At 52.7% G+C, this 9,657-nt stretch overlaps 1 long non-coding RNA gene across 1 annotated transcript; it reads right to left on the bottom strand.

The window, feature by feature from the left end:
* Positions 1-5,601: 5,601 nt before the first annotated feature.
* LOC125326688 lies at positions 5,602-9,112 on the bottom strand. The gene is made up of 3 exons (XR_007203940.1): positions 9,079-9,112; positions 8,859-8,984; positions 5,602-5,630 (listed from the first exon to the last, which is right to left on the bottom strand). It is a non-coding gene; the product is annotated as an uncharacterized LOC125326688 (long non-coding RNA).
* Positions 9,113-9,657: the final 545 nt, after the last annotated feature.

Raw genomic sequence — 9,657 nt, 5'->3', positions numbered from 1 at the left:
ATACCTCCTGGTGAGTCCCAACTCGACACCCCGCTTTCACCCCCTCTGTGGGTCGCAGGCCTCGACTTATCTCCTGGATGTCTGAGGATATCAGTCTGCCTCGGGTGCAAAAGAAGGCCACTTCGCCAGGCAGGAACCTCATGTCTTCATCGGGCTGGTTATCTCTTGGTCAGCTACAATAAACAAAAGCAAAAAACATCAGTGCATGAACTTAGTGGAACCTCAGCCAAAACCCATCAGTTCTGCCACTCACCGTCTCCTAAGAAGGCCGTGTTCCTCGGGCCGCACGCTTTGGCCAACCTCCGAGGCCAACGCCATCGCCATCATCGCAGGGTATACCTGGGTTAAGAGGAGACAAGGTGATGCGGCATCGCCTAAACTTGAGAGGGCCCTCGCTCCTCCCTCCCTCCGCAACTCACTGCAAGTCCTCGGCCGTTGCCGAAGGCTTCCCGGACGGTACCTTCACATGAAAAAGCTAAAGGCTTCGTCGCAGAGTCCCTTAATACCTCTGTGGGTCGCAGGCCTCAACTTATCTCCTGGATGTCAGGGGATGTCAATCTGCCTAGGGTGCAAAAGAAGGCCGCCTCACCATGCAGGCAGCTTGTGCCTTCACCGGGTTGGTTATCTCTTGGTCAGCTACAATAAACAAAAGCAAAAAACATCAGTGCATGAACTTAGTGGCACCTCAGCCAAAACCTGTCAATTCTGCCCCTCACCGTCTCCTAAGAAGGCCGCGGTCCTTGGGCCGCATGCTTTCGCCATGCTCCGAGGCCAACGCCATCGTCATCATCACAGGGTATACCTGGGTTAAGAGAAGACAAAACTTGAGGGGGCCCTCGCTCCTCCCTCCCTCCGTAACTCATTGCAAGTCCTCGGCCATTGCCAAAGGCTTCCCGGACAGTACCTTAACATGGAAAAGGTAAAGGATTCATCACAGAGTCCCTTAATACTTCTGGAGGGCTCACGAGGGCGGCAAGCCAGGTCTGTCGGCTGGTCAGTGAGGGGTTTTGGTGTACTACAAGCGAACCATCTAAAACACACAAATGACAATGGATGCTTAGAGCTGTACCAGAACTTGGCACCCAAGGAATAACAAGTGGTTCTTACCACCAGGGACTTCTTACCTCGTTCACTTGACCTTGACTACTGAGATCTGACTTTATCGCCTAAGACCAAAGACAAAGAACAATGCTGTAACACAGCCACCATATACACTTGCTCTGCAAACACAAACGGTGACCGACCTTCCTGCGGGAACCCCCTCACCCGGTATGGGGTGCTCTGCCACGGATTCTAATCCGTCTGCATCGGCAAGAAAGCGATGACAGAAGTCAAAGGGCTGCACGAGAACTTAACAGCTCCAGCCATCTTGTGTCAATCTAGGAATATCATCTAGAGGCCAAACTACACCCTACATTACAGATTTAAAGGCCTTGGGCCTTGTTCTTATACACCTATATGCCAGGGTATGCAGCAGGGCAGAGCAGCTCTAGGCCAAACCCATGCAGGCACTCGTGACAGGAGATGACAAACAAGAGGATGCCAAGAGGAGAGAGAACTCTCGGCGGAAAGCATGACTGCAAGCACATCGAAGGGCTAAGGCAAAAGACCTGTGACACAAGACACCCAAAAGACACGGCGTACACAATAGACAAGCGACGCAACACGCACTGGGACTGCTCTGCCCTGCGCACCTCAGCATTGTGATCAAACGTGAGAGTTTTCCATTATGCGGGCTAAGGCGCCCCTTCTTGGGTATCCCCATCTCCAAAGCTGACTCAAAACTCCCTCCCAGAGAGCCCCGACCCGACACGCCGCTTTCATTCCCTCCGTGGGTCATATCCCTCAACTTATCTCTCGGACGTCTGGGGATGTGAATCTTCCTGGGGAGCAAAAGAAGGCCGCCTCCCGCCGTCCCAGAAGCTCCTGCCATTGCCAGGCTGTTGTCTCTCAGTCAGCTACAATAAAGAAAACCGAACATCAGTACACGAGCTTAGTGGCACATCAGCCAAAACCCAACAATTCCACTACTCACTGTCTCCTAAAAAGGCCAGGGTCCTCGGGCCGCACGCTTCAGCCAAGCTCCGAGGCCAACGCCATCATCACAGGGCATACCTGGGTTGAGTGCAGACGAGCTGATGTGGCATGACTGAAACTTGAGTAGGCCCTCGCTCCTCCATCCCTCCATCCCCTCCTCCCTCCCCGACTTGCCGCAACTCCTCGGCCGTTGCCAAAGGCCACCCGGACAGTACCTTCACATGGAAAAGGTAAAGGCTTCGTCGCAGAGTCCCACGATACTTGCAGAGTACTCACGAGGGCGGTGAGACACATCCGGCGGCCGGTCGGTGAGGGGTTTTGGTGTACTACAAGTGGACCGCCTGAAACACACAAATGACAATGGATGCTTAGAGCTGTACCAGAACTTGGCACCCAAGGAATAACAAGTGGTTCTTACCACCAGGGACTTCTTACCTCGTTCACTTGACCTTGACTGCTGAGATCTGGCTTTATCTCCTCCTAAGAACAAGGACAAAGAACAATGCTGTAACACAGCCACCATATACACTTGCTCTGCAAACACAAACGGTGACTGACCTTCATGTGGGAACCCCCTCACCGGGTATGGGGCGCTCTGCCATGGATTCTAATCCATCTGCCTCTGCAAGAAAGTGATGACAAAAGTCAAAGGGCTGCACGAGAACTTAACAGCTCCAGCCATCTTGTGTCAATCTCGGAATATCATCTAGAGGCCAGACTACACCCTACATTACAGATTTAAAGGCCTTGGGCCTTGTTCTATTACACCTATATGCCAGGGTATGCAACAGGGCAGAGCAGCTCTGGGCCAAACCCACGCAGGCACCCGTGACACAGGAGATGACAAACAAGGGGATGCAACAAAGAGAGAAAACTCTGGGCTAGATGATCACAAGGACCGAGCAAATGAGGAATGAGATGACCTAGGCGAGACCGACGGGGAGCCAAGGAGGCTGCACGAACCCTGGCAGAAGAGGATGATAACAGAAGGACTTATTCCAAGAACTGCAAAGATGGATGCCCGAGAATTGGACGGGCGGAATCCTCTAGCTATCTTCGCATTCTTACAAGTCCTCATCCCCTATAATGGATCGTTGCAGTGCACAGCTGTCGATGCAGCTCAGAACAAGACCTGAAAAGACACCCGACTCAATGTCGCTGAAGAGAGACGTGATGCTGATGCACCTCCAAGCTCACGAGTCAAAGGATCAATGGTATCAGCACCGCACTGAGGAACACCAAGAACAGAGACGCTAAGAATAATGCCCAGCGTTTGCGATAAGCATCTCAAAGGGCTAAGGCAAAAGACCTGCGACACAAGATGCACAAAAGACAGAGAACGCACAATAGACTAGTGACATGTACCGGGACCGCTCTGCCCTGCGCACCTCAGCACCGTGATCAAATCCAAGACTTTTGCTTTATGGGGCCTAAGGGGCCCCTTCTTGGGTATCCCCGCCTCCAAATCTGACTCAAAAATACCTCCCGGTGAGTCCCAACTCGACACCCCGCTTTCACCCCCTCTGTGGGTCGCAGGCCTCGACTTATCTCCTGGATGTCTGAGGATATCAGTCTGCCTCGGGTGCAAAAGAAGGCCACTTCGCCAGGCAGGAACCTCATGTCTTCATCGGGCTGGTTATCTCTTGGTCAGCTACAATAAACAAAAGCAAAAAACATCAGTGCATGAACTTAGTGGAACCTCAGCCAAAACCCATCAGTTCTGCCACTCACCGTCTCCTAAGAAGGCCGTGTTCCTCGGGCCGCACGCTTTGGCCAACCTCCGAGGCCAACGCCATCGCCATCATCGCAGGGTATACCTGGGTTAAGAGGAGACAAGGTGATGCGGCATCGCCTAAACTTGAGAGGGCCCTCGCTCCTCCCTCCCTCCGCAACTCACTGCAAGTCCTCGGCCGTTGCCGAAGGCTTCCCGGACGGTACCTTCACATGAAAAAGCTAAAGGCTTCGTCGCAGAGTCCCTTAATACCTCTGTGGGTCGCAGGCCTCAACTTATCTCCTGGATGTCAGGGGATGTCAATCTGCCTAGGGTGCAAAAGAAGGCCACCTCACCATGCAGGCAGCTTGTGCCTTCACCGGGTTGGTTATCTCTTGGTCAGCTACAATAAACAAAAGCAAAAAACATCAGTGCATGAACTTAGTGGCACCTCAGCCAAAACCTGTCAATTCTGCCCCTCACCGTCTCCTAAGAAGGCCGCGGTCCTTGGGCCGCATGCTTTCGCCATGCTCCGAGGCCAACGCCATCGTCATCATCACAGGGTATACCTGGGTTAAGAGAAGACAAAACTTGAGGGGGCCCTCGCTCCTCCCTCCCTCCGTAACTCATTGCAAGTCCTCGGCCATTGCCAAAGGCTTCCCGGACAGTACCTTAACATGGAAAAGGTAAAGGATTCATCACAGAGTCCCTTAATACTTCTGGAGGGCTCACGAGGGCGGCAAGCCAGGTCTGTCGGCTGGTCAGTGAGGGGTTTTGGTGTACTACAAGCGAACCATCTAAAACACACAAATGACAATGGATGCTTAGAGCTGTACCAGAACTTGGCACCCAAGGAATAACAAGTGGTTCTTACCACCAGGGACTTCTTACCTCGTTCACTTGACCTTGACTACTGAGATCTGACTTTATCGCCTAAGACCAAAGACAAAGAACAATGCTGTAACACAGCCACCATATACACTTGCTCTGCAAACACAAACGGTGACCGACCTTCCTGCGGGAACCCCCTCACCCGGTATGGGGTGCTCTGCCACGGATTCTAATCCGTCTGCATCGGCAAGAAAGCGATGACAGAAGTCAAAGGGCTGCACGAGAACTTAACAGCTCCAGCCATCTTGTGTCAATCTAGGAATATCATCTAGAGGCCAAACTACACCCTACATTACAGATTTAAAGGCCTTGGGCCTTGTTCTTATACACCTATATGCCAGGGTATGCAGCAGGGCAGAGCAGCTCTAGGCCAAACCCATGCAGGCACTCGTGACAGGAGATGACAAACAAGAGGATGCCAAGAGGAGAGAGAACTCTCGGCGGAAAGCATGACTGCAAGCACATCGAAGGGCTAAGGCAAAAGACCTGTGACACAAGACACCCAAAAGACACGGCGTACACAATAGACAAGCGACGCAACACGCACTGGGACTGCTCTGCCCTGCGCACCTCAGCATTGTGATCAAACGTGAGAGTTTTCCATTATGCGGGCTAAGGCGCCCCTTCTTGGGTATCCCCATCTCCAAAGCTGACTCAAAACTCCCTCCCAGAGAGCCCCGACCCGACACGCCGCTTTCATTCCCTCCGTGGGTCATATCCCTCAACTTATCTCTCGGACGTCTGGGGATGTGAATCTTCCTGGGGAGCAAAAGAAGGCCGCCTCCCGCCGTCCCAGAAGCTCCTGCCATTGCCAGGCTGTTGTCTCTCAGTCAGCTACAATAAAGAAAACCGAACATCAGTACACGAGCTTAGTGGCACATCGGCCAAAACCCAACAATTCCACTACTCTCTGTCTCCTAAAAAGGCCAGGGTCCTCGGGCCGCACGCTTCAGCCAAGCTCCGAGGCCAACGCCGTCATCACAGGGTATACCTGGGTTGAGTGGAGACGAGCTAATGTGGCATTACTGAAACTTGAGTGGGCCCTCGCTCCTCCTCCCTCCATCCCTCCCTCCCTCCATCCCTCCCTCCCTCCCCGACTTGCCGCAACTCCTCGGCCATTGCCAAAGGCCACCCAGACGGTAACTTTACATGGAAAAGGTAAAGACTTCGTTGCAGAGTCCCATGACACTTGCAGAGGACTCACGAGGGCGGTGAGACACATCCGGCGGCCGGTCGGTGAGGGGTTTTGGTGTACTACAATTGGTCCGCCTGAAACACACAAATGACAATGGATGCTTAGAGCTGTACCAGAACTTGGCACCCAAGGAATAACAAGTGGTTCTTACCACCAGGGACTTCTTACCTCGTTCACTTGACCTTGACTGCTGAGATCTGGCTTTATCTCCTCCTAAGAACAAGGACAAAGAACAATGCTGTAACACAGCCACCATATACACCTACTCTGCAAACACAAACGGTGACCGACCTTCCTGCAGGAACCCCCTCACCCTGTATGGGACGCTCTGCCAAGGATTTAATCCTTCTGCATCTGCAAGAAAGTGATGACAGAAGTCAAAGGGCCGCACGAGAACTTAACAGCTCCAGCCATCTTGTGTCAATCTCGGAATATCATCTAGAGGCCAAACTACACCCTACATTACAGATTTAAAGGCCTTGGGCCTTGTTCTATTACACCTATATGCCAGGGTATGCAACAGGGCAGAGCAGCTCTGGGCCAAACCCACGCAGGCACCCGTGACACAGGAGATGACAAACAAGGGGATGCAACAAAGAGAGAAAACTCTGGGCTAGATGATCACAAGGACCGAGCAAATGAGGAATGAGATGACCTAGGCGAGACCGACGGGGAGCCAAGGAGGCTGCACGAACCCTGGCAGAAGAGGATGATAACAGAAGGACTTATTCCAAGAACTGCAAAGACGGATGCCCGAGAATTGGACGGGCGGAATCCTCTAGCTATCTTCGCATTCTTACAAGTCCTCATCCCCTATAATGGATCGTTGCAGTGCACAGCTGTCGATGCAGCTCAGAACAAGACCTGAAAAGACACCCGACTCAATGTCGCTGAAGAGAGACGTGATGCTGATGCACCTCCAAGCTCACGAGTCAAAGGATCAATGGTATCGGCACCGCACTGAGGAACACCAAGAACAGAGACGCTAAGAATAATGCCCAGCGTTTGCGATAAGCATCTCAAAGGGCTAAGGCAAAAGACCTGCGACACAAGATGCACAAAAGACAGAGAACGCACAATAGACTAGTGACATGTACCGGGACCGCTCTGCCCTGCGCACCTCGGCACCGTGATCAAATCCAAGACTTTTGCTTTATGGGGCCTAAGGGGCCCCTTCTTGGGTATCCCCGCCTCCAAATCTGACTCAAAAATACCTCCCGGTGAGTCCCAACTCGACACCCCGCTTTCACCCCCTCTGTGGGTCGCAGGCCTCGACTTATCTCCTGGATGTCTGAGGATATCAGTCTGCCTTGGGTGCAAAAGAAGGCCACCTCGCCAGGCGGAAACCTCATGTCTTCATCGGGCTGGTTATCTCTTGGTCAGCTACAATAAACAAAAGCAAACGAACATCAGCACATGAACTTAGTGGCACCTCAGCCAAAACCTGTCAGTTCTGCCCCTCACCATCTCCTAAGAAGGCCGCGGTCCTTGGGCCGCACACTTTGGCCAACCTCCGAGGCCAACACCATCGTCGCAGGGTATACCTGGATTAAGAGGAGACAAGGTGATGCGGCATCGCCAAAACTTGAGGGGGCCCTCGCTCCTCCCTCCCTCCGCAACTCACTGCAAGTCCTCGGCCGTTGCCAAAGGCTTCCCGGATGGTACCGTCACATTGAAAAGCTAAAGGCTTCGTGGCAGAGTCCCTTAATATTTCTGGAGGGCTCACGAGGGCGGCAAGCCAGGTCTGTCAGCCGGCGGCGAGGGGTTTTGGTGTACTACAGGTGGACCATCTGAAACACACAGATGACAATGGATGCTTAGAGCTGTACCAGAACTTGGCACCCAAGGAATAACAAGTGGTTCTTACCACCAGGGACTTCTTACCTCGTTCACTTGACCTTGACTACTGAGATCTGGCTTTATCTCCTCCTAAGAACAAGGACAAAGAACAATGCTGTAACACAGCCACCATATACACTTGCTCTGCAAACACAAACGGTGACTGACCTTCATGCGGGAACCCCCTCACCCAGTATGGGGCGCTCTGCCAAGGATTCTAATCCGTCTGCATCTGCAAGAAAGTGATGACAAAAGTCAAAGGGCTGCACGAGAACTTAACAGCTCCAGCCATCTTGTGTCAATCTAGGAATATCATCTAGAGGCCAAACTACACCCTACATTACAGATTTAAAGGCCTTGGGCCTTGTTCTAATACACCTAGAGGCCAGGCTATGCAGCAGGGCAGAGCAGCTGTGGGCCAAACGCATGCAGGCACTCGTGACACAGGAGATGACAAACAAGAGGATGCCAAGAGGAGAGAGAACTCTTGGCGGAAAGCATGACTGCAAGCACATCGAAGGGCTAAGGCAAAAGACCTGTGACACAAGACACCCAAAAGACACGGCGTACACAATAGACAAGCGACACAACACGCACTGGGACTGCTCTGCCCTGCGCACCTCAGCATTGTGATCAAACGTGAGAGTTTTCCATTATGCGGGCTAAGGCGCCCCTTCTTGGGTATCCCCATCTCCAAAGCTGACTCAAAACTCCCTCCCAGAGAGCCCCGACCCGACACGCCGCTTTCATTCCCTCCGTGGGTCATATCCCTCAACTTATCTCTCGGACGTCTGGGGATGTGAATCTTCCTGGGGAGCAAAAGAAGGCCGCCTCCCGCCGTCCCAGAAGCTCCTGCCATTGCCAGGCTGTTGTCTCTCAGTCAGCTACAATAAAGAAAACCGAACATCAGTACACGAGCTTAGTGGCACATCGGCCAAAACCCAACAATTCCACTACTCACTGTCTCCTAAAAAGGCCAGGGTCCTCGGGCCGCACGCTTCAGCCAAGCTCCGAGGCCAACGCCGTCACCACACGGTATACCTGGGTTGAGTGGAGACGAGCTAATGTGGCATGACTGAAACTTGAGTGGGCCCTCGCTCCTCCTCCCTCCCTCCCTCCATCCCCTCCTCCCTCCCCGACTTGCCGCAACTCCTCGGCCGTTGCCAAAGGCCACCCGGACAGTACCTTTACATGGAAAAGGTAAAGGCTTCGTCGCAGAGTCCCACGATACTTGCAGAGTACTCACGAGGGCGGTGAGACACATCCGGCGGCCGGTCGGTGAGGGGTTTTGGTGTACTACAAGTGGACCGCCTGAAACACACAAATGACAATGGATGCTTAGAGCTGTACCAGAACTTGGCACCCAAGGAATAACAAGTGGTTCTTACCACCAGGGACTTCTTACCTCGTTCACTTGACCTTGACTGCTGAGATCTGGCTTTATCTCCTCCTAAGAACAAGGACAAAGAACAATGCTGTAACACAGCCACCATATACACTTGCTCTGCAAACACAAACGGTGACTGACCTTCATGTGGGAACCCCCTCACCCGGTATGGGGCGCTCTGCCATGGATTCTAATCCATCTGCCTCTGCAAGAAAGTGATGACAAAAGTCAAAGGGCTGCACGAGAACTTAACAGCTCCAGCCATCTTGTGTCAATCTCGGAATATCATCTAGAGGCCAGACTACACCCTACATTACAGATTTAAAGGCCTTGGGCCTTGTTCTATTACACCTATATGCCAGGGTATGCAACAGGGCAGAGCAGCTCTGGGCCAAACCCACGCAGGCACCCGTGACACAGGAGATGACAAACAAGGGGATGCAACAAAGAGAGAAAACTCTGGGCTAGATGATCACAAGGACCGAGCAAATGAGGAATGAGATGACCTAGGCGAGACCGACGGGGAGCCAAGGAGGCTGCACGAACCCTGGCAGAAGAGGATGATAACAGAAGGACTTATTCCAAGAACTGCAAAGA

Source organism: Corvus hawaiiensis, chromosome 5 (assembly GCF_020740725.1).
Source record: "Corvus hawaiiensis isolate bCorHaw1 chromosome 5, bCorHaw1.pri.cur, whole genome shotgun sequence".
Taxonomy (NCBI): Eukaryota; Metazoa; Chordata; class Aves; order Passeriformes; family Corvidae; genus Corvus; species Corvus hawaiiensis.
This window is presented reverse-complemented; position numbering and strand designations above follow the sequence as displayed.